Below are 23655 nucleotides of genomic sequence, written 5' to 3'. Positions count from 1 at the left end.
GGCTTAAAATAAAATAAAAAAGTAAAATCATTAATTCTTTATTTATGGATTCTGGATAGAATCAGAAAGCTTGTCTTCATTGAACGTAGCACCAGCTGGGTGGGTATGGGGTAGAGAGAGGCTTTCCTTCTGTGGAGATGACTCCTCACATGTCCATTTCAGGGTGTGTTAGCGTCTGTTTCTCTGCACAGACCGCTTGTTCTTCAGCGCATCTCTGTAAGGTTTGTCAATTGCATCACAGCATGTTTGTTCCAAGGTAGCCTGACCTCTAATATGTGGCTGGTTTCTCTTATGATACTTACTAAAGACAGAAGCTCAAGAATTTCAGAGGGTACTCACAGGACTTCTGACTTGGCCTTCGAAGTCCCGAGCTGGTAAATCAGACTATTGGAATCCATCCCAGATTCAACCACTGAGGATTTCATTGAGAGTTTTCTAATAGCTGCCAATTATTGAATGAACTGTTTATAGATTTGGCATTTGACAAAAGAAAGGAGCTAGATTAAAGTAGGAAAATCAGATTTTGTAATTTGTGTGTGTGAGGTCTATCTTGTTGGATGTTTTCAGCCTCTCACCTTAATACCGTGTATGTTGCAGACAGAGAAAGACAAGTGACAAAAGCTTACCAAATGCCAGCTTGACCAGAGACCTTTTTTTCAGTGTGGTATGCATTCTCTGGTACTTGAGACATTTGACCCATGTCCATATGTACATTCATGTGATTCCATCATAGGTTCTTTTTGGCTCTCAACTTCCAAGCTTCCTCCACTCAGGAACTTGAGCATGTATGCTAATCCTGGATTCCATAGCATGTAGCTCTGTTTCTTGAATCCCATTGTAAGGAGTCACTCCTACATTGGAGGTACTGTTATATGAGAACAAAGAACAAACAGTAGGTACAGAACAAACAGTTTCTCATGATGGTGAACCACACATGCATCACACACACACACACACACACACACACACACACACACACACACACACACGTCAATATGTCAAATTGTGCTTGAAGTAACTGTTATAGTTACTTCTGTTTAAACCTTCATGGGGCCCTATATACAAACTGCAACTCAAAGCAGAAAGCCCTTCATGTGCATGGAAGCAGCATCCTGTATGGAACAGGTTGCCTTTAGTGCTCAGATAAGCCAAGTACATTGCATTTCTTTTTGCTGGGAGGTAGAGAGTTTGGTAATTAATACTTAACTTCAGAAATGATGTTCTAGCTCACTAGTTCTCTAAATTGAAGAGAAAAAGAATTTTACTTTCTGAGACACACTCTTGCTGTATGTCCGAGGCTGTCTTTATACCCTCAATCTGCCCATCTCAGCCTTTTGAGTGCTCTGGGTTATAGGTACACACCACCGTGCCAGGCTCAATCTCTAGAATATGAAATGATATGACAGGTTTTATTATCTCCCCTCTGATGGTCTGAGGGATGGTCACGTGATCCAGGTAAGTGGCTATCTGGTCAATATCCACTGCTGGACATCTCTAGGCAAATGGGAAGCCCTTGGCTCATTTCTTTTCCATCCTAGTAGGGAACAAATCTATTTGTCAGGCCAGTTGTCCAGCCAACTTTTACAGAGCAATGCTTCCCACTGATGATGCATTGCTTTAAGAGTTCATGAGTTTGATTTGGAGCCTTGTTTACTGCATGCATCAGTTGCTTATTTTGGGTTCAAGGACAATAATTCTCAAACTTCTCTAAAATTATTTTGCTCCTTGATATATGCTAAGACATGTTTTAGTCACATTGTTTGTATATTTATTTTTGTTAAAAACATTTTTTTGTTGTATTATTCCATAAACTCTTTGGTGTGAGTTTATAAAATTCCATAGAACGAAGTCATATTGGGACTTTTCAGATTCAACTTAATTTATAGATTTTTTTCACTATTGAACAAGAAAATGTTGAATAGAGAATATGACTGAATAAAAGTGAAAACATTTATTATTGTTGTTATTGAGACAGGGTCCCAAGTAGCCCAGACTGACCTGGAACTCACTCTGTAGTTTAGGGTGACAATGAATTCTTGGTTTTTGTGTTTCTACTACCCAAGTGCTGGGATTCCAAGTGTTCACCTCTACTCCTGGCTTAAAAGAAGAAAAAAGACGAAGTTTAGTCATAGACAGTAAAAAATATTGATAGGAATAAATGACAGTAAGAAAACATTAGCAGTAGATAGTCACATGTACATCCCTGGGTTGCTCAAAAGCAACCTTTTAATAGTGAATGGGATTGTGAAGTTTGTTCATATTTTGTTTTGTTTTTCCTGAGTAATAAACATTTTCTTCATTGTACAGTTAGAGATGATGTAACTCATTGTGTTGTACTGAGTTAAATCTTTGTTCTGATACATGATGTCAACTTTGTTTTTCCAGGGATGAATTCTACTTGAGCACGCCACACAGAAAATACAATGCTGGAGGTGAGCTTACCGAGCAGAAGTGAGAACCTGAGTGCAAAAACCCAGAATCCACCTGGGTACTGTTCCGGTGTCATGATAGCATATGTCCATGATCTCGTTGCTCCTATGTGAGATGAGATGCAAAGGCAGGAGAGTTCCTGGAAGCCACTCTCTCTTTTTTTGTCCTCTTGCTCTTCTCCCTCCTGTCTCTGCAGTCTCTCCTTCCCAGATCTTAGGTTTATCACACATTGGTAAACACTATGCTCTGACACTGAGAAACGCCTACAGCCTCACACACTGCCTCTTCCATAATAAAAACTCATTACAAGAAGATGAACTCGAAACAGCCATAATATGTGCCAAGTTACTTATACTTTATTTACATTTCATTTTCCATAAGTCATCGAGAGCAAGTATTTTTATTTAAATTTTTTGTCCTTGTAGAATATATTTTTATAATTTAGTGACTTAATTTTCTCTTACAAAAACCATACAGCATGATTGACATTTTCTTTTTTAAGACTAAATGAACCTTGAAACCCAACCTTTTCTTGCTTTGGTTGAACTGACCCAGAGATTACCATGGAATTTAAAACTCTATGTAATATGATAAGTTGGAGAAATTTTAATAACAGCACTTCTAGAGTTCTGTAGTCATTCACGTCTTGGTCAATAGTAATCTCGGCATAAGTTGCTAAATCTTATTCCCTATGGGACTCTGATAGAAGCCATTAGCATGTTATGCCTCAATTAAGATTCTTTTTTTAAAAATACTTTTTATTAGGTATTTTCCTCATTTACATTTCCAATGCTATCCCAAAAGTCCCCCATACCCTCCCACCCACTCCTCTATCCACCCACTCCCACTTTTTGCCCCTGGCGTTCCCCTGTACTGGGGCATATAAAGTTTGCAAGTCCAATGGGCCTCTCTTTCCAGTGATGGCCGACTAGGCCATCTTTTGATACATATGCCGCTAGTCAAGAGCTCCGGGGTACTGGTTAGTTCATAATGTTGTTCTACCTATAGGGTTGCAGATCCCTTTAGCTCCTTGGTTACTTTCTCTAGCTTCTCCATTGGGGGCCCTGTGATTCATCCAATAGCTGACTGTGAGCATCCACTTCTGTGTTTGCTAGACCCCGGCATAGTCTCACAAGAGACAGCTATATCTGGGTCCTTTCAGCAAAATCTTGCTAGTATATGCAATGGTGTCAGCGTTTGGAAGCTGATTATGGGATGGAACCCTGGATATGGCAGGCTCTAGATGGTCCATCCTTTTGACACAGCTCCAAACTTTGTCTCTGTAACTCCTTCCATGGGTGTTTTGTTCCCAATTCTAAGAAGGGGCAAGGTGTCCACACTTTGGTCTTCGTTCTTCTTGAGTTCATGCGTTTAGCAAATTGTATCTTATATCTTGGGTATCCTAAGTTTTGGGCTAATATCCACTTATCACTGAATTGATATCTTTATAAATTGACTTTTTCTCTTTCTGCTTCTTAATGATGTATTGCAGTCTGCCATTCTATCTATTGCACTCTTTGCCTCTTGATTCGAGTTTTTATCTCTTTGAGTCTTAAAAACAATGGTGAGTGACGTTAGAATGGCAGACTGCAATACATCATTAAGAAGCAGAAAGAGAAAAAGTCAATTTATAAAGATATCAACAACCCCTTCCTTCTCTAAGTGGAGGCATGTCTATGGGAACTCATTGGAGAGTGACAGGAATTCCAGTTCTGGGAATTTTAGAAATAGTTTGAGAGTGCATGCTGAAGACATTTTACTAAAGCTGTTCCAAGATTTCTGCTGGCTCAAAATGTCAAAGAATCACCCTGTGCCACCTGAAGAACCCAGTAAGATCCAGGTGGGTATTCCCTGGTCTCTGTATTGCTCCCACACTACTCATTTCTCATTGATGTTCATTATGCTAAGATGTTGCTGTCCAGAGTCTGTGTTTGTTCTTGAGGAAGTGGTGGTGGTGAACGGGAGCTCTGCTCTGCTCTGTAGCTGCCACACTTTCCAGCTGTAGGTGACGCTACTCTTTGGACAGGGTCATTTGGTGCCACCTTCCATAAGCTCAACTATGAAGCAAATGGCTTGCTATGAATAGGATATGACTTCTATAGAGGAAATGATGAAACAACAGAGGAAGTTGATAGGGACAGAAAGAAAGTTGTCAGCAGTTTCATTTGAGAATAATATCATTGTGGTCTCAAGTTTCTGAAGTCAAAAACAGTCCAGGGAGAAAATCCCTCCTCAATTCTTCCTCTTTTACAGAAGGACAAAAGAAAAAAAATCACTTCAGCATATGACTTCATCAGTTATGTGTTGGTTTAGAGGTTGGGCTCAGGGAACTCACTTATCATTTACTGTAGCTGTGTTCAAAAAAAAAAAAAAAAAAAAAAAAGAAAACCAAGCAGTTCTAAACAGCATTGCTGACTCTAAAACCACTAGCATTTCTAGGCTAAACAAATCTGAGTGTTTCAGGGTGTCCCTCTGGTGGAAAATTGAAAACACTTGTGGCATTTTCTGTGGGGAAAGATGATAAGTAAATATGGGAATCATACAGCTTATTATTTTTTCCCTACAAGTAGAAGGAAACTTGTTTGGTATTCCTTTGTTAATGCAAAAGTGTTGCCAAGCTCCATGGTAAGATGAAGACCATTTCCTTCACATCTCTGTGAGTGTGAGGAGATCGGGTAACAACAGACCAAGAGATGTAGCTTCCCTCTTGTTGGTAGAAGACTTGCCTCTTGTGCACAAAATTCTAGATTTGATCCTCAGCACCATCATAAACTGGGCATAATATCAGCACTATTATTATTATTATTATTATCATTATTACTATTATTGGAGCGAGAGGCAGGAGGGATCATAGGTTGCAGCTTATCCTTTGTTACATCTAGAGATTGAGGGTAGCATAGGATATTTGAGACCCTGTATCAAAGAACCAAACTGTTCAGTCAGCACAAAGCAAACAGTTGGAATTTCACTCTATGAGTAACGATGCTGAATGTCAGGAGGGAGGGGAAAGCGTGGTTGGGGGATGTATTGTATGAGAGAAGAATCTATTTTCAACAGAAATAAAAAAATAAAAATGTATTTGGTGGTCATGGGTTTTTTTGAAAAATATGTATGCATGTCCATTTTAAGTAAGATACTATTTCCTTTGTTTTTTGTTATTTAAGAAGCAGTGACATTTCTCCATTTGGTAGCACAAGAGAAAAGTGGAGGAGCTGAGAGCTTTAGAAGGACACACATGGTCCTGGGTTTATAGATGAACGAGTTTAAAACAAAGGTCGAGAAGTGGCTTCCAGGACCTGAGAATGTCCCTTGGCAAATAATCAACTAGGAAATAAAGGCCTGAGTCCTAACGCCACATGAAACTGAGCTCTGCCATTGACAGAAAGAGTCTCAGAAGATCTCATGCCCCAGAGAAGATGACAGCTGGCACCCTCAGTATGAAGATACAGAGAGATTGAGAGTCAGAGGATGAGGCTGAAACAATGGCTCAGTGGGTAAGAGCCCTGCTGTGTAAGTATGAGGATATGAGTCCAGATGTCCACTATTTATATACAAGTGAGCCTGGTAGCCCAGCACAGAGCCTGAGTGCTCACCAACAGCCTAGTCAAAACACTGAACTTCAAGGTCAGTGAGGTCAAATCTCAGTGAATAAGGTAGAGAATGATAGAGGAAGCCAACATCCTTGTCTGGCCTCCACATGAGCTTACATTGGCACACACATCTGTATTCGTACAATACAATCATGCATATACCACAAACATATAGAGCCCCAAATAGTACTATAATAATTAGCTATTCATAGGCAAAATAAAGAACTTTAGGTCATGTTTGACACTAATGTCCAAGGTTGATTCAAAATGGACTATACACCTAAATATATGAACTAAATATGAAAAAAAAAACATAGACAGGGTCCGGTGAGTTGTACCCATTGGTGCAATAATGGTACTCTGGCTCTTGGAGTGACTAACTTCCAGAATGAATTTGAGGCCTGCTCCATAGGAGGGATGTCATGTTTGATACTGTAATATGGTCAAAGTCCAGATCCCAGGTCCTAGTCAGGAGCCTACGGGTGTTTTGACATGGTTATGTTGTTAAACTACCTTCTAGATAATTATGCTTATACCTATAGATTTATGTTGCTCTCAGCCTAGGTCAGAGACGCTTCTTTGTGCAATGGGTAGTGGTTACAGAGGAAACATGACTGTAAAAGAGCTGAGAATAAGTGACAGGGAGAGCTCACCTGTGGACAGGTTGGTATCAAACTTCCCCCTCGCATGGCTCAGGTGACATCTTGGAAAAGTGTACAGAAAGAATGCAAGAGCTGGAAGATGGGGAGGAGAGCAGTTAAAAGCTGATTTCTGGAGGTGACATGACTAGCGCACACACCAGCTCATAGCAGCTGTGCTTGTCTGCAGGCTCTGTACAAAAGATCACATCAGTCAGTAGTCCAACATGGATGGGGGAGGGGCTCCCAGGGTCCCGCCTCTGACTGAGGTAGTTGATGGCTGCTGAGGGATGCAGGTTCACTGAGGCCACAGTGGATGACACTACATCTATTAACACATGGGTAGTATTAACTGGACTAGAGGGATGTTAATAATAATTTAAAGAGAAGACATGGAGCTTGGGATGAGAAGGCATGGGATGGTGGATTCCTGAGGGAAGAGGAGGGAGGTAGTAGAGGTAGGTAAGAAAAATACATTGGATAGGTGTATGAAATTTTCAACGAATAAAAATATTTAAAAATTAAAAAATCGAAAGACACTTTTAATGTAATGAATAAATAAACCACAACCCTGACATAAATATTTGCAGATAACATCTAACAATAACTTGTATCTATAATGCTTATGAAACTCTTAAAATGTACACACACACACATACACACACACACCCCTTCTACAATTCCCAGTGATAAACGGGGAAAAGTTTGAACTGACACATCACTTAAGATTTACAGAGAGCGAATGAGTTCATAAAAAAGAAATCTTGTGGGTGATTACTCAGGGGGACCTCCACTCTCTTAGAGGAAAAGGGGAGGGGGAGGGGAAGGGTCTGTGGGAGCGGGGACCGGGAAGGGGGATAGTGATTGGGACATAAAGTGAATAAAAAAATACTAAAAAAAATCATTGGCATCAATAATTTTTAAAAATGCGGATTAAATCATACATTGATAAGAATGTTCTCCTATCTCCCCACCCTACGAGGGGAATATAAAATGATGTCAACTCTCTGGAAGACAGTGGGATAGGTGGCTTAATCCCAGAATTTGTGACTGTATTTCTTTTACAGTAAAAGATATGACTGAATGAAGGAACTTAGAAATCCAAGAGAGGATCATGAAACATTGAGGTGGCAATGATGTCAACATGGGGGGAGGAAGGGCGGGCAGGGAGAGTCAGACAATAGTGGGTAACGTAAAGGCAGCAGGGGGCAATTTGAGTGTCTTGGAAAACACCATCAGATGAGAAATGGCAGCAACCTGGATGTTAGAAAAGCAAACGCAGACTCCTCTGAAGACTTTAGGGTTTGGGACTATAAAATCGTCAGAGTTAAATTTATATTTATTGTAGTGATTTGTTTCTGTGATTGTTTGTTACAAAAGGAATAAGATTGCCAGACTCGCAAGCTGTTAATCATAAATCTAGATTTTTTATGTAAGAAAATAAAGGCATATACTTATCCCAAATTTTGTATGCAACCATTTGAGCAACTTTATGCATAATTGTCAAAAACTGGAAACCTACCAAATATCAAAGTGAATGGACAAATTATGCCATGCCCATGTAATAGAATGCTAGCAAGCCATAAAGGAACAAACTAGGTGCTAGGGAGATGCCTCAGTGGATAATGTGCTTGATGCACAAGCATGAATACTTGGGTTCAGATACCCAGTACTGGGTATGTTTGGTGCCCCATCTGTGATCCCAGTACTCAGGAAGCAGAGACAGGGGATTGCCATGGGAAGACAAATCAGTGAACACCAGGTTCAAGGGAGATACTCGGCCTCAGTGCATAAAGTGGAGAGCAATCATGCCAGACACCTGACATTGACCTCTTGCCTCCACATGCATGTATTTATATGTGTGGGCATGTTCCCTACATACTTGCAAACAACACACACATGCACACTGTGTGATAAAGACTTTTCTGGAAGAGACCAACACACACATTTATTCACCATAGAAAGAGGTCCATGAGAGACCAAAGAATGGATACCACCAACGTCCAACTTAATGAACTAATGAATTTTGTTGGTGTTACTTACAGGAATATAGGTGAGAGGTTATTTAATAGGAGCAGAAATGACTTAAAGACAGCTGCATCACCAAAGCCCATGCAAGTACAGGTGACAGTTCACGAAAGCCAGGAACCTGGAATGCACTGTACAGCTCACAGGAAGCTCAGTAGGTTGGAGAGTTTCCTTTCCAAGTGACTCCGTTGCTTTAAACCTCATCCAGGCAGTTCAGCTGTTCTGCTTCTGCCTGGCAGAGGTATGCACTCAGAGTCTTATTTGCAGCTTGGCTTGTCTGAGAGCCACTCTCAGCAGTCTTTACTGTTTACTTGTGGGAGGAAGAAGGGCTAGTGAATCTGTTCAGTTTCAGATACTTCTTCGAGCTGTTTGAGTTGTTTAATCTTCTGTCTCAAGGCACTGCCCTGCAGCATAGAATCTTATTGAAATTTGTTGGTGTGCAGTGTATGTGTGTGTACGTGTGGCTGTGATTCATAGATATACTCACAATAAATACACTTAGTAAAGATCCTAGAAAGAGTCCATGCTGTATGACTTAATTTTTCAAATTTTCTTAGAAATACAAACTAATTTGTTGAGACAGATCGTGTTATTTGAGATTGAAGAGGCATTATAAAATTTCATATGTATATATATATATATTCACACATTATATATATACGTACATATATACATGTGTATATATATAATATAAAATTATTCAAAAATATTTTTAAAAAGCATTGTACAAATTTAAGAGGAAACTTGTAGCCATGATAGATATGTTTATTATACCAGTAAGGATAATTGCTTTAGATGTATAAATGTCATAAAACATTCCAAACTGCATTTAAAAACTAGGTATACTATTGAATGTGAATTACAGCTAAAACAACAAAGAATATATGCCTGAAAGTGTTGCTGCAGACCAGTCAGAAGAACAAGAGAGTGACCCTCCTATGAGCTGAACTGCTCTACTCTCTAGATTCTGTCCCCAAAGACCCATTCTACAGCCTCCCCCATTCCTGCCTCACTGTCCACCCTGCTGATGTGTCCAACTCCTGTGGACTTCAACTTCCCAGGTAACAGCCATGCAGAATGGGAAATATTTTTTCTTTACCAACTCCACATCCAACAGAGGGCTAATATCCAAAATATATAAGGAATTCAAGAAACTAGACATAAACAAATCAAACAATCCAATTAAAAATGGGGTACAGACACGAACAGAGCATTCTCAATGGAAGAATATGAAATGGCTGAGAAATACTTAAAGAAATGTTGAACATTTCTTAGCCATCAAGAAAACCCAAGTCAAAATGCCTCTGAGATTTCATATTACACCTGTCAGAATGGCTAAGATCAAAAACACAAGTCTGTTGCTATGGGAACACTCCTCCTCTGCTGGTGGGAGTGCAAACTTGTACAGCCAGTATGGAAAACAATATGGCAAAGCCTCAGCAAATGTACCTTAAGACCCAGTTATCCCACTCCTAGGCATATACTCAAGGGATGCTCCATCTTACCACAAGCACACTTGCTCAACCAAGATCGTACCAGCTTTATTCATAAGAGCCAGAAACTGGAAAGAACCTAGCTATCCCTCAACCAAAGAATGGATAAAGAAAATGTGGTACATTCACACAATGGAGTATTACTCAGCTGTTAAACATGACACCAGGAACTTTGCAGGCAAATGGATGGAACTAGAAATATCATCCTGAGTGAGATGACACAGACCCAGAAAGGCAAACATGGTATGTAGTTGGTTATAAGTGGATATTAACTGTAAAGTAAAGATAATCATGCTATAATCCACAGACCCTGGGAAGCTAAGTAACAAGGAAGGCTGGGGTTGGGGTGAGGGCATAAGGATCTCCCTGGGAGGGGACATAGAATAGATTTTGCTGGTGGACTGGGGGCAGGAGGGAGTAGGAATAGGAAGAGTCAGGTGGCAGTGGTGAATGAGGAAGAAATATTGCTAGAAATGACTGGAATTAGAGGGTACTTCAGTGACAAGGTAGAAACCTAGTGCAGTGGAAACTCCGCGGAATCTACAAGAGTAACCCAGCAAAGACACGGATCCACAACAGGACATCTTCTGTAACCAAGCAAGGCCTCAAGTGGAGGGATTGAGACACCAACCCAGCCCTCCTGTAGAGTGGTTTGGGACCAGAGCCAGAACCTAGCATCGTCATGGTTGTTGTCATCATCAAGACAAGAGAGACTTTATTCAGCAATGGATAGGAGAGTCCCACAGTCCAATATTAGGTGGAGCTCTGGGAGTCTTGCTGAGGCGGGGGAAGGGGCGATTGCAGGAGCCAGAGGAATGGACACCACAACAACAGGGCTTATGGAATCAACTGACAGGGACTCAGTTGGGTTCACAGAGATCAGGGAGCCTGTATGAGTTTGACTTAGGTCCTCTGCATATATGTTATAGTTGGGTAGCTTCGGTGTTTTTGTGTTTTGTTTTAGTAGGAGTGGGGACTGTCTCTGACTCTTTTTGTCTGCCTCTGGGATCCTTTTCCTGTTATTTCATTGTCTTATCCAGTCTTGATGTGAGAATATGGTCTCATTGAAGTTTATTATACCATGTCGGATTGATGTCCCTGGGAGGCCTGCTTTTTACTGAGGGGAGATGAAGGGAGGCTGGATCTGTGGGAGAGGGGAGAACAGGGAGGGGATGAAGGGGCAACTGAAGTTGTAATGTATGAGAGAAGAATAAAAATACGCTGATTTTTTTTTTAAAAAGAGGGCTGTTCTAAAGATTAAACCAGATATTATGCATATAACAATACTATAATTGCTGCATCTAGTTAAGTACTCAAATTCTACCTAGTATTTGATAGTTCTGAGGAGGCATTTTTCAAGGAATTGCCTAATTTTCTCACAGCTGGAATAAGAGACGAAAATGAGGACTAGATGGATATTGATCACAGCATTTTATCAAACATAATATGCACATACATGATGCAAAAAGGGTTTGGCTTGATAGACTACTTTTTAAATATACAAAGAGTAGAAGCTGTGACAAGATTTTCTTGGTCTCAGTATACAAAGTTTGTTCACTAAGTGGTAAGATGTGTTGCAATATCCCTAATAACAATAGCTGCTTAATAAATATTTGCCAGATTAAACTGAATGATCAGCGCAGGAATATGAAATCAATGACAATGTCCATATATAAACTTGTTAATGTCAAATCAGTTTTGGATATTGCTTGCCTGAAGACACATAGTCTTCTCTGATGCAAGGTGGTTAGGTAATGATAGACAATAACAATAGCTGCTTAATAAATATTTGCCAGATTAAACTGAATTATCAGCGCAGGAATATGAAATCAATGACAATGTCCATATATAAACTTGTTAATGTCAAATCAGTTTTGGATATTCCTTGCCTGAAGACACATAGTCTTCTCTGATGCAAGGTGGTTAGGTAATGATAGACCGGAAGCAGTGACTTATGGGCAATACATTTGGGGAACTCCAGAGACTGAAGTGGGAAGTGCCCAGGAGAGGTGTGGCTGGGCTGGGCTGGGCTGGGCGTGGCTGGCCACTTTTAGTTTCCATGGTTTCCACATGTCCTTCCCTAAGTGAAGGAGACTCTTCTTTACAAACAATAGATATCTGTGTTCTCTCTATACATCTTGTTCTTGCTGTGTCGGGGAGTTGGATGCCACTGTGTGGGATGAATAATCTTTTTTTCCATACTATATGTGCCTTGAAGTTAGTCTGTATCTGAGTATGGCACCGGATAACCCTGTGCTTGTTGTATCATAGGTCATAGTGAGTTTAATCAGTTATCCTTGGTTTCATATTTCATAATTTTTTGTATCATATCTTTATTGCTCTTTAGATCTCACTGACAACATTGCTATCCTGACAATAGATTCCAGTGACATAGATATTAATCAAAACAGTTTCTGATTATAAGGATTACAAGATAATAATTTTATAGCTCTGTGCCAATTCTTCTTAATAATTAGAGAAAAGCAAATCAAATTCATAGTGAAATAGTATGATATCAACAGAGATGTCAACCTGGCAGCATCATTCATTAATAAGGATATTGAGCAATAGAATTTTATTTAATGTCAATGGAGGACTCAATTGATACAACTACTTTGAAATTTGTTTGGCGTTATTATTTACTAAAGTGAATTTGTATTCATCTTAATATAATTTATACTTTATAAATACTCTGTATTTACTTTAATACAACAGTACTTTAATAATTTAAGACATGGCTTCTTTCTCTTTCTTTTTGCTGAGATTTGCATTTTTCTTTTTTTTTTATTGGATATTTTCTGTTTTTTTTGCCTATATGCATTTTATTTTATTTTTTTAATTAGGTATTTTCTTCATTTACATTTCTTTTTTTTTATTACGTATTTTCCTCAATTACATTTCCAATGCTATCCCAAAAGTCCCCCATACTCCCCCCCCCCACTTCCCTACCCACCCATTCCCATTCTTTTGGCACTGGCATTTTCCTGTATTGGGGCATATAAAGTTTGCAAGTCCAATGGGCCTCTCTTTCCAGTGATGGCCGACTAGGCCATCTTTCAATACATATGCAGCTAGAGACAAGAGCTCCGGGGTACTGGTTAGTTCATCGTGTTGTTCCCCATATAGGGTTGCAGATCCCTTTAACTCCTTGGGTACTTTCTCTAGCTTCTCCATTGGGAGCCCTGTGATCCATCCAATAGCGGACTGTAGGCATCCACTTCTGTGTTTGCTAGGCCCCGGCATAGTCTCACAAGAGACAGCTATATCTGGGTCCTTTCAGCAAAATCTTGCTAGTGTATGCAATGGTGTCAGCGTTTGGAAGCAGATTATGGGACAGATCCCTGGATACAGCAGTCTCTAAATGGTCCATCCTTTCATCACAGCTACGAACTTTGTCTCTGTAACTCCTTCCCTGGGTGTTTTGTTCCCAATTCTAAGAAGGTGCACAGTGTCCACACTTTGGTCTTCATTCTTCTTGAGTTTCATGCGTTTATCAAATTGTATCTTATATCTTGGGTATCCTAAGTTTTGGGCTAATATCCACTTATCAGTGAATACATATTGTGTGAGTTCCTTTGTGATTGTGTTACCTCACTCAAGATGATGCCCTCCAGGTCCATCCATTTGGCTAGGAATTTCATAAATTCATTCTTTTTAATAGCTGAGTAGTACTCCATTGTGTAAATGTACCATAATTTCTGTATCCATTCCTCTGTTGAGGGGCATCTGGGTTCTTTCCAGCTTCTGGCTATTATAAATAAGGCTGCTATGAACATAGTGGAGCATGTGTCCTTCTTACCGGTTGGGACATCTTCTGGATATATGCCCAGGAGAGGTATTGCTGGATCCTCCGGTAGTACTATGTCCAATTTTCTGAGGAACCGCCAGACTGATTTCCAGAGTGGTTGTACAAGCTTGCAATCCCACCAACAATGGAGGAGTGTTCCTCTTTCTCCACATCCTCGCCAGCATCTGCTGTCACCTGAATTTTTGATCTTAGCCATTGTGATTGGTGTGAGGTGGAATCTCAGGGTTGTTTTGAGTTGCATTTTCCTGATGATTAAGGATGTTGAACATTTTTTCAGGTGCTTCTCTGCCATTCGGTATTTCTCAGGTGAGAATTCTTTGTTCAGTTCTGAGCCCCATTTTTTAATGGGGTTATTTGATTTTCTGGAGTCCACTTTCTTGAGTTCTTTATATATATTGGATATTATTCCCTTATCTGATTTAGGATAGGTAAAGATCCTTTCCCAATCTGTTGGTGGTTTTTTTTTTTTTTTTTGTCTTATTGATGGTGTCTTTTGCCTTGCAGAAGCTTTGCAGTTTCATGAGGTCCCACTTGTCAATTCTCGATCTTACAGCACAAGCCATTACTGTTCTATTCAGGAATTTTTCCCCTGTGCCCATATCTTCAAGGCTTTTCCCCACTTTCTCCTCTATAAGTTTCAGTGTCTCTGGTTTTATGTGAAGTTCCTTGATCCACTTAGACTTGACCTTAGTACAAGGAGATAGGAATGGATCGATTCGCATTCTTCTACATGTTAACAACCAGTTGTGCCAGCACCATTTGTTGAAAATGCGGTCTTTCTTCCACTGGATGTTTTTAGCTCCCTTGTCGAAGATCAAGTGACCGTAGGTGTGTGGGTTCATTTCTGGGTCTTCAATTCTATTCCATTGGTCTACTTGTCTGTCACTATACCAGTATCATGCAGTTTTTATCACAATTGCTCTGTAGTAGAGCTTTAGGTCTGGCATGGTGATTCCACCAGAGGTTCTTTTATCCTTGAGAAGAGTTTTTGCTATCCTAGGTTTTTTGTTATTCCAGATGAATTTGCAGATTGCACTTTCTAATTCGTTGAAGAATTTAGTTGGAATTTTGATGGGGATTGCATTGAATCTGTAGATTGCTTTTGGCAAGATAGCCATTTTTACAATGTTGATCCTGCCAATCCATGAGCATGGGAGATCTTTCCATCTTCTGAGATCTTCTATAATTTCTTTCTTCAGAGACTTGAGGTTTTTATTCTACAGATCTTTCACTTCCTTAGTTAGAGTCATGCCAAGATATTTTATATTATTTGTGACTATTGAGAAGGGTGTTGTTTCCCTAATTTCTTTCTCAGCCTGTTTATTCTTTGTGTAGAGAAAGGCCATTGATTTGTTTGAGTTAATTTTATATCCAGCTACTTCACCGAAGCTGTTTATCAGGTTTAGGAGTTCTCTGGTGGAATTTTTAGGGTCACTTATATATACTATCATATCATCTGCAAAAAGTGATATTTTGACTTCATCTTTTCCAATTTGTATCCCTTTGATCTCCTTTTGTTGTTGAATTGCTCTGGCTAGGACTTCAAGTACGATGTTGAATAGGTATGGAGAAAGTGGACAGCCTTGTCTAGTCCCTGATTTTAGGGGGATTGCTACAAGCTTCTCACCATTTACTTTGATGTTGGCTTCTGGTTGCTGTAGATTGATTTTATCATGTTTAGGTATGGGCCTTGAATTCCTGATCTTTCCAAGACTTTTATCATGAATGGGTGTTGGATCTTGTCAAATGCTTTTTCGGCATTTAACAAGATGATCATCTGGTTTTTGTCTTTGAGTTTGTTTATATACTGGATTACGTTGATGGATTTCCGTATATTGAACCATCCCTGCATCCCTGGGATGAAACCTACTTGGTCAGGATGGATGAGTGTTTTGATATGTTCTTGGATTCGGTTAGCAAGAACTTTATTGAGGATTTTTGCATCAATATTCATAAGGGATATTGGTCTGAAGTTTTCTATCTTTGTTGGGTCTTTTTGTGGTTTAGGTATCAGAGTAATTGTGGCTTCATAGAATGAGTTGGGTAGAGTACCTTCTGTTTCTATTTTGTGGAATAGTTTGTGAAGAACTGGGATTAGATCTTCTTTGAAGGTCTTATAGAACTCTGCACTAAACCCATCTGGTCCTGGGCTTTTTTTGGTTGGGAAACTATTAATGACTGCTTCTATTTCTTTGGGGGATATAGGGCTGTTTAGATCATTAACCTGATCTTGATTCAACTTTGGTACCTGGTATCTGTCTAGAAACTTCTCCATTTCATCCAGGTTCTACAGTTTTGTTGAGTATAGCTTTTTGTAGAAGGATCTGATGGTGTCTTGGATGTCTTCAGGATCTGTTGTTATGTCTCCTTTTTCTTTTTTTGATTTTTTATATTTTTATTACATATTTTCCTCAATTACATTTCCAATACTATCCCAAAAGTCCCCCATAGCGCCCCCCACTTCCCTACCCACCCATTCCCATTCTTTTGGCCCTGGCATTCCCCTATATTGGGGCATATAAAGTTTGCAAGTCCAATGGGCCTCTCTTTCCATTGATGGCCGACTAGGCCATCTTTCGATACATATGCAGCTAGAGACAAGAGCTCCAGGGTTCTGGTTAGTACATCATGTTGTTCCAACAATAGGGTTGCAGATCCCTTTAGCTCCTTGGGTACTTTCTCTAGCTTCTCCATTGGGAGCCCTGTGATCCATTCAATAGCTGACTGTGAACATCCACTCCTGTGTTTGCTAGGCCCCGGCATCGTCTCACAAGAGACAGCTATATTTGGGTCCTTTCAGCAAAATCTTGCTAGTGTATGCAATGGTGTCAGCGTTTAGAAGCTGATTATGGGACGGATCCCTGGATACAGCAGTCTCTAAATGGTCCATCCTTTCATCACAGCTACGAACTTTGTCTCTGTAACTCCTTCCCTGGGTGTTTTGTTCCCAATTCTAAGAAGGTGCACAGTGTCCACACTTTGGTCTTCATTCTTCTTGAGTTTCATGCGTTTATCAAATTGTATCTTATATCTTGGGTATCCTAAGTTTTGGGCTAATATCCACTTATCAATGAATACATATTGTGTGAGTTCTTTTGTGATTGTGTTACTTCACTCAAGATGATGCCCTCCAGGTCCATCCATTTGGCTAGGAATTTCATAAATTCATTCTTTTTAATAGCTGAGTAGTACTCCATTGTGTAAATGTACCATAATTTCTGTATCCATTCCTCTGTTGAGGGACATCTGGGTTCTTTCAAGCTTCTGGCTATTATAAATAGGGCTGCTATGAACATAGTGTAGCATGTGTCCTTTTTACTGGTTGGGACATCTTCTGGATATATGCCCAGGAGAGGTATTGCTGGATCCTCCGGTAGTACTATGTCCAATTTTCTGAGGAACTGCCAGACTGATTTCCAGAGTGGTTGTACAAGCTTGCAATCCCACCAACAATGGAGGAGTGTTCCTCTTTCTCCACATCCTCGCCAGCATCTGCTGTCACCTGAATTTTTGATCTTAGCCATTCTGACTGGTGTGAGGTGGAATCTCAGGGTTGTTTTGATTTGCATTTCCCTGATGATTAAGGATGTTGAACATTTTTTCAGGTGCTTCTCTGCCATTCGGTATTCCTCGGGTGAGAATTCTTTGTTCAGTTCTGAGCCCCATTTTTTAATGGGGTTATTTGACTTTCTGGAGTCCACCTTCTTGAGTTCTTTATATATATTGGATATTAGTCCCTTATCTGATTTAGGATAGGTGAAGATCCTTTCCCAATCTGTTGGTGGTTTTTTTGTCTTATTGATGGTGTCTTTAGCCTTGCAGAAGCTTTGCAGTTTTATGAGGTCCCACTTGTCAATTGTCGATCTTACAGCACAAGCCATTACTGTTCTATTCAGGAATTTTTCCCCTGTGCCCATATCTTGCAAGTCCAATGGGTCTCCTTTTTCATTTCTGATTTTGTTAATTAGAATGCTTTCCCTGTGCCCTCTAGTGAGTCTGGCTAAGGGTTTATCTATCTTGTTGATTTTCTCAAAGAACCAGCTCCTTGATTGGTTGATTCTTTGAATAGTTCTTCTTGTTTCCACTTGGTTGATTTCGCCCCTGAGCCCTCTGCCTCAGGAGCAGGGAGCGCCATCTTGGATCCGGGACTCCACCGAACTTAGGAACTTAGTCTGCACAGGTCAGAGTGTGCACCACAGAAACTGACAGCTTTTGTGACCTGCCAAAGCAACACAGCATCTGGGAAAGGTCCTGTTTTGGGCCTTCTTCTTCGGCCAAGAGGAGGTCCAAACACCAGATATCTGTGCACCTCCCCTGTAAGAGGAGAGCTTGTCAGCAGAGAGTGCTCTAACCACTGAAACTCAGAGGAGAGAGCCTGTCTCCCAGGTCTGCTGATTTTGTTAATTAGAATGCCTTCCCTGTGCCCTCTAGTTAGTCTGGCTAAGGTTTGCCTATCTTGTTGATTTTCTCAAAGAACCAGCTCCTCCTTTGGTTGATTCTTTGAATAGTTCTTCTTCTTTCCACTTGGTTGATTTGCCCCTGAGTTTGATTATTTCCTGCCATCTACTCCTCTTGGGTGAATTTGCTTTCTTTTGTTCTAGAACTTTTAGATGTGTTGTCAAGCTGCTAATGTGTGCTGTCTCTAGTTTGTTTTTGGAGGCACTCAGAGCTATGAGTTTTCCTCTTAGGAATGCTTTCATTGTGTCCTATAATTTTGGGTATGTTGTGGCTTCATTTTCATTAAACTCCAAAAAGTCCTTAATTTCTTTCTTTATTCCTTCCTTGACAAAGTTATCATTGAGGAGAGTGTTGTTCAGTTTCCACATGAATGTTGGCTGTCTATTATTTATTTTGTTATTGAAGATCAGCCTTAGTCCATGGTGATCTGATAGGATGCATGGGACGATTTCAATATTTTTGTATCTGTTGAGGCTTGTTTTGTGTCCAATTATGTGGTCAATTTTGGAGAAGGTACCATGAAGCCCTGAGAAGAAGGTATATCCTTTTGTTTTAGGATTAAATGTTCTGTAGATATCTGTTAGATCCATTTGTTTCATAACTTCTGTTAGTTTCACTGTGTCCCTGTTTAGTTTCTGTTTCCATGATCTGTCCATTGGTCAAAGTGGTGTGTTGAAGTCCCCCACTATTATGTGAGGTGCAAGGTGTGCTTTAAGCTTTACTAAAGTTTCTTTAATGAATGTGGCTGCCCTTGTATTTGGAGCATAGATATTCAGAATTGAGAGTTCTTCTTGGAAGATTTTACCTTTGATGAGTATGAAGTGCCCCTTTTTGTCTTTTTTGATGACCTTGGGTTGGAAGTCGATTTTATTAGATATTAGGATGGCTACTCCAGCTTGTTTCTTCCTACCATTTGCCTGGAAAATTGTTTTCTAGCCTTTCATTCTGAGGTAGTGTCTATCTTTTTCCCTGAGATGGGTTTCCTGTAAGCAGCAAAATGTTAGGTCCTGTTTGTGTAGCCAGTCTGTTAGTCTATGTCTTTTTATTGGGGAGTTGAGTCCATTGATATTAAGAGATATTAAGGAAAAGTAATTGTTGCTTCCTATTATTTTTGTTGTTAAAGTTGGCATACTATTCTATCTTTATTTAGTGCATTTGTTGTTCTGATTATTATGTGTTGGGAGGAATTTCTTTTCTGGTCCAGTCTATTTGGAGTTCTGTAGGTTTCTTGTATGTTCATGGGCATCTCTTTCTTTAGGTTTGGGAAGTTTTCTTCTATAGTTTTGTTGAAGATATTTGCTGGCCCTTTGAGTTGAAAATCTTCATTCTTATCTACTCCCATTATCAGTAAGTTTGTTCTTCTCATTGTGTCCTGTATTTCCTGGATGCTTTGAGTTAGGATATTTTTGCATTTTGTATTTTCTTTGATTGTTGTGCCAATGTTCTCTATGGAATCTTCTGCACCTGAGATTCTCTCTTCCATCTCTTGTACTGTGTTGCTGATGCTCGCATCTATGGTTCCAGATTTCTTTCCTATGGTTTCTATCTCTAGAGTTGCCTCACTTTGGGTTTTCTTTATTGTGTCTACTTCCCTTTTTAGGTCTTGGATGGTTTTATTCAATTCCATCACCGGTTTGGTCGTGTTTTCCTGCAATTCTTTAAGGGATTTTTGTGCTTCTTCTTTAAGATCTTCTACCTGTTTAGCAGTGTTCTCCTGTATTTCTTTGAGTGAGTTATTAAAGTCCTTCTTGATGTCCTCTACCATCATCATGAGATATGCTTTTAAATCCGGGTCTAGCTTTTCGGGTGTGTTGGGGTGCCTTGGACTGGGCGAGGTGGGAGTACTGGGTTCTGGTGATGGTGAGTGGTCTTGGTTTCTGTTAGTAAGATTCTTACATTTACCTTTTGCCATCTGGTAATCTCTGGAGTTAGTTGATTTAGTTGTCTCTGTTTAGAGCTTGTTCCTCAGGTGATTATGATAGCCTCTATCATCAGACTTAGGAGACTAGTTCTCTCCTCTGAGTTTCAGTGGTCAGAGCACTCTCTGCAGGTAAGCTTTCCTCTTACAGGGAAGGTGCACAGATATCTGGCGTTAGGACCTCCCTCCTGTCCGAAGATGAAGGCCCAAAACAGGACCTGTCCCTGAAGTTGAGTTGCTTTGGCCTGTCTCAGAAGCTGTTAGCTTCTGTAGTCCACACTCCCACCTGTGCAGAATACTCTCGGCGGAGTCCCGGTACCAAGATGTCTGCTGCTGATGCTCAGGCAAAGGGCTCCAGGGCCGGGCGGACCCGTATCCTCTGGCTGGGAAAGTGGCCGGATATCTGGGTCCCGAAAAGGGGGCTGCCTCAGAAACTCTGTGGCTCCAGCCTGTCTCAGAAGGTGTTAGCTTCTGTAATGCACACTCTCACCTGTGCAGAATATTCTCGGTGGAGTCCCGGAACCAAGATGTCTGCTGCCGATGCTCAGGCAAAGGGCTCCCAGGCACCCCTTGTATCTTATCAGAGCAACATGGATTGAATCTGAACTTGAGCAACAACAGAAATGACAGAAAGCCTACAAACTCATGGAATCTGAACAATTCTCTACTCAATGATCACTGTGTGAGGGAAGAAATAAAGAAAGAAATTAAAGACTTCCTGAAATTCAAGAAATGAATGGACAGCATACCTTATGAGACACAATGAAAGCAGTGCTAAGAGGAAAGTTCACAGCACTAAGTTCCTTCATGAAGAAACTAGAGAGTTCTCATACTAGCAATTAAAATTACACCTGAAAGCTCTAGAAAAAAGAGGCAAACACCCTCAAGAGGAGTAGATGGCAGGACAAAAATAAAATCAAACTCAAGGCTGAAATCAACAAGTTAGAAAGAAATAATACAAAGAATCAACAAAAACAAGAGCTGATTCTTTGATAAAATCAGCAAGAAGCCAGGCATGGTGGCACACGCCCTTAATCCCAGCACCCGGGAGGCAGAGGCAGGCAGATTTCTGAGTTCGAGGCCAGCCTGGTCTACAAAGTGAGGTCTAGGACAGCCAGGGCTACACAGAGAAACCCTGTCTCAAAAAAAAAAAAAAAAAAAAAAAAAAAAAAAAAAAAAAAAAAACCAGGGAGAGAGAGAAAATCAGCAAGATAGACAAATGCTTAGCTAAACTATCTAAAAGGCAAAGAGAGTATCAAAATGAACAAAATCAAAAATGAAAAGGAAGAAATAACATCAAACATTGATGAAATTCAAAGAATCATTAGGTCTTATTTCAAAACAAATGGATGATTTTCTAGTTAGATACCACTTACCAAAGTTAAATCAAGATCAGGTAAACTGTTTAAATAGTTCTAAATTCCCTAAGAAAATAGAATAGGCATTAAAAGTCTTCCCACACCACCCTGCAAATCTTAGGGACAGGCACAGAATTCTACCAGATTTTTAAGAATACTCTTCAAAATGTTACACAAAATAGAAACAGAAGAAACATTGCCAAACTCATTCTATGAGGTCACAGTCATCCTGATTCCTAAACCACACATATACTCAAAAAAGAAAGAGAATTTCAGACCAATTTCTCTCATGAACATTGGTGTAAAAATACTCATTAAAATACTCACAAACAGAATCCAAGAATACATCGAAAAACATTATCCACAATGATCAAGTCGTCTTCATCTCAGTTTATGCAGGAGTGGTACAATATACAAAAATCATTCAAATGTAATCCACCATATAAGCAAACTACAAGAAAAAAAATGATCATCTCATTAGATGCTGAGAAAGCCTTTGACAAAGATCTAACACCCCTTCATGTTAAAACTCTCAGAGAGATCAGAGATAAAATGTGCATTCCTAAATATAATAAAAGCAATATATAGCAAGTTAATAGCCAAGATCAATATTAAATTAAATAAAGAGAAACATAAAGCAATTCCACTAAAATCAGGGACGAGACAACTGCCCACTCTCTCCATACCTATTCAACATAATATTTGAAGTTCTAGTTAGTGCAAAAGATGATTAAAAGATATCAAGGGGACACAAATTGGAAAGAAAGACCTCAACCCATTCCTATTGGCATAATGGACCCTAAAAATTTTACCAGAGAACTCCTATACCTGACATACATCTGCAGTGAAGTGATTGGATACAAAATTAACTGAAAAAAAAATCCCTCCTTTATACAAACAATAAACACACTGAGAAAGAAATTAGGGAAACAATACATCCCCAGGTAACCCAGACCCAGAAAGACACATATGGAATGTACTCATTTATAAGTGGACATTAGCCATAACCTACAGGGTTACAATCCACCGACCCAAAGAAACTAAGTAATAAGGAGGGCCCGAGGGAGGATGCATGGATCAGAAAGAGGAAGCAAAATAGTCTTGTGAGGTGGATGGAAACATGGAACTGTGTGAGAAAGAGCGTCAGGAAGGGAATGAGGATGGGGGGTCAGGTGTGGGGATAGGAGGTTAAAGAGAAGGCTGGGGATGAGAATGGAAATTAGTAGGGGGCATCTCTGGAAGTAGCTGGAGACCTGGGACAGGGAAGACTCTGTGAGTCTATAGGAGTGACTCTAGCTGATATTCCTACCATTGAGGCTTATGGAGACTAAAGTGGTCACCTCCTGTAAGCAGGTGGGACTTCCAATGGAGAAATGGGGACATCGATCCACCTACAAAACCTTTTAACCCCAAAATTGTCCTTTCTATAAGACATGCATGGATAAAAATGGATCAGAGACTGAGGAAAAGGGCAACAGACTACTGTCCCAACTTGAGACCCATTCCATGTGAGAGAGCCAACCCCTAATACTATTAATGATACTCTGCTATGCTCGAAGACAGGAACTTATCATAATTGTCTCCTGAGAGGCTTCATCCAGCAGCAGATGGGCACAGATGCAGAAACCCATAGCCAAACATCAGGCAGAGCTTGGGGAGTCTTGTGGAAGAGTGGGGGGATGGAATTGAGAAAGCTGCAGGGGTCAAGGACACCACAGAAGACTAACAGAATTAACTAACCTGGAGACAAGCACTCACAGAGCCTGAACCACAAACCAAAGAGCATGTACAGGCTGGATCTAGGCTCCCTACATATCTGTATCAGATGTGCAACTTGGTCTTCATATGGGCCCCCTAACAATTGGAGTGGGGATGTCTCTGACTCTGTTGCCTGATATTGGATCCCCTTCCCCTAACAGGACTCTTCTAGTTTG

This window comes from Mus caroli, unplaced genomic scaffold (genome assembly GCF_978045245.1).
Source record: "Mus caroli unplaced genomic scaffold, Mus_caroli_1 scaffold_17, whole genome shotgun sequence".
Taxonomy (NCBI): domain Eukaryota; kingdom Metazoa; phylum Chordata; class Mammalia; order Rodentia; family Muridae; genus Mus; species Mus caroli.
The sequence above is the reverse complement of the archived record's forward strand: the minus strand, read 5'-3'. Positions refer to the sequence as shown.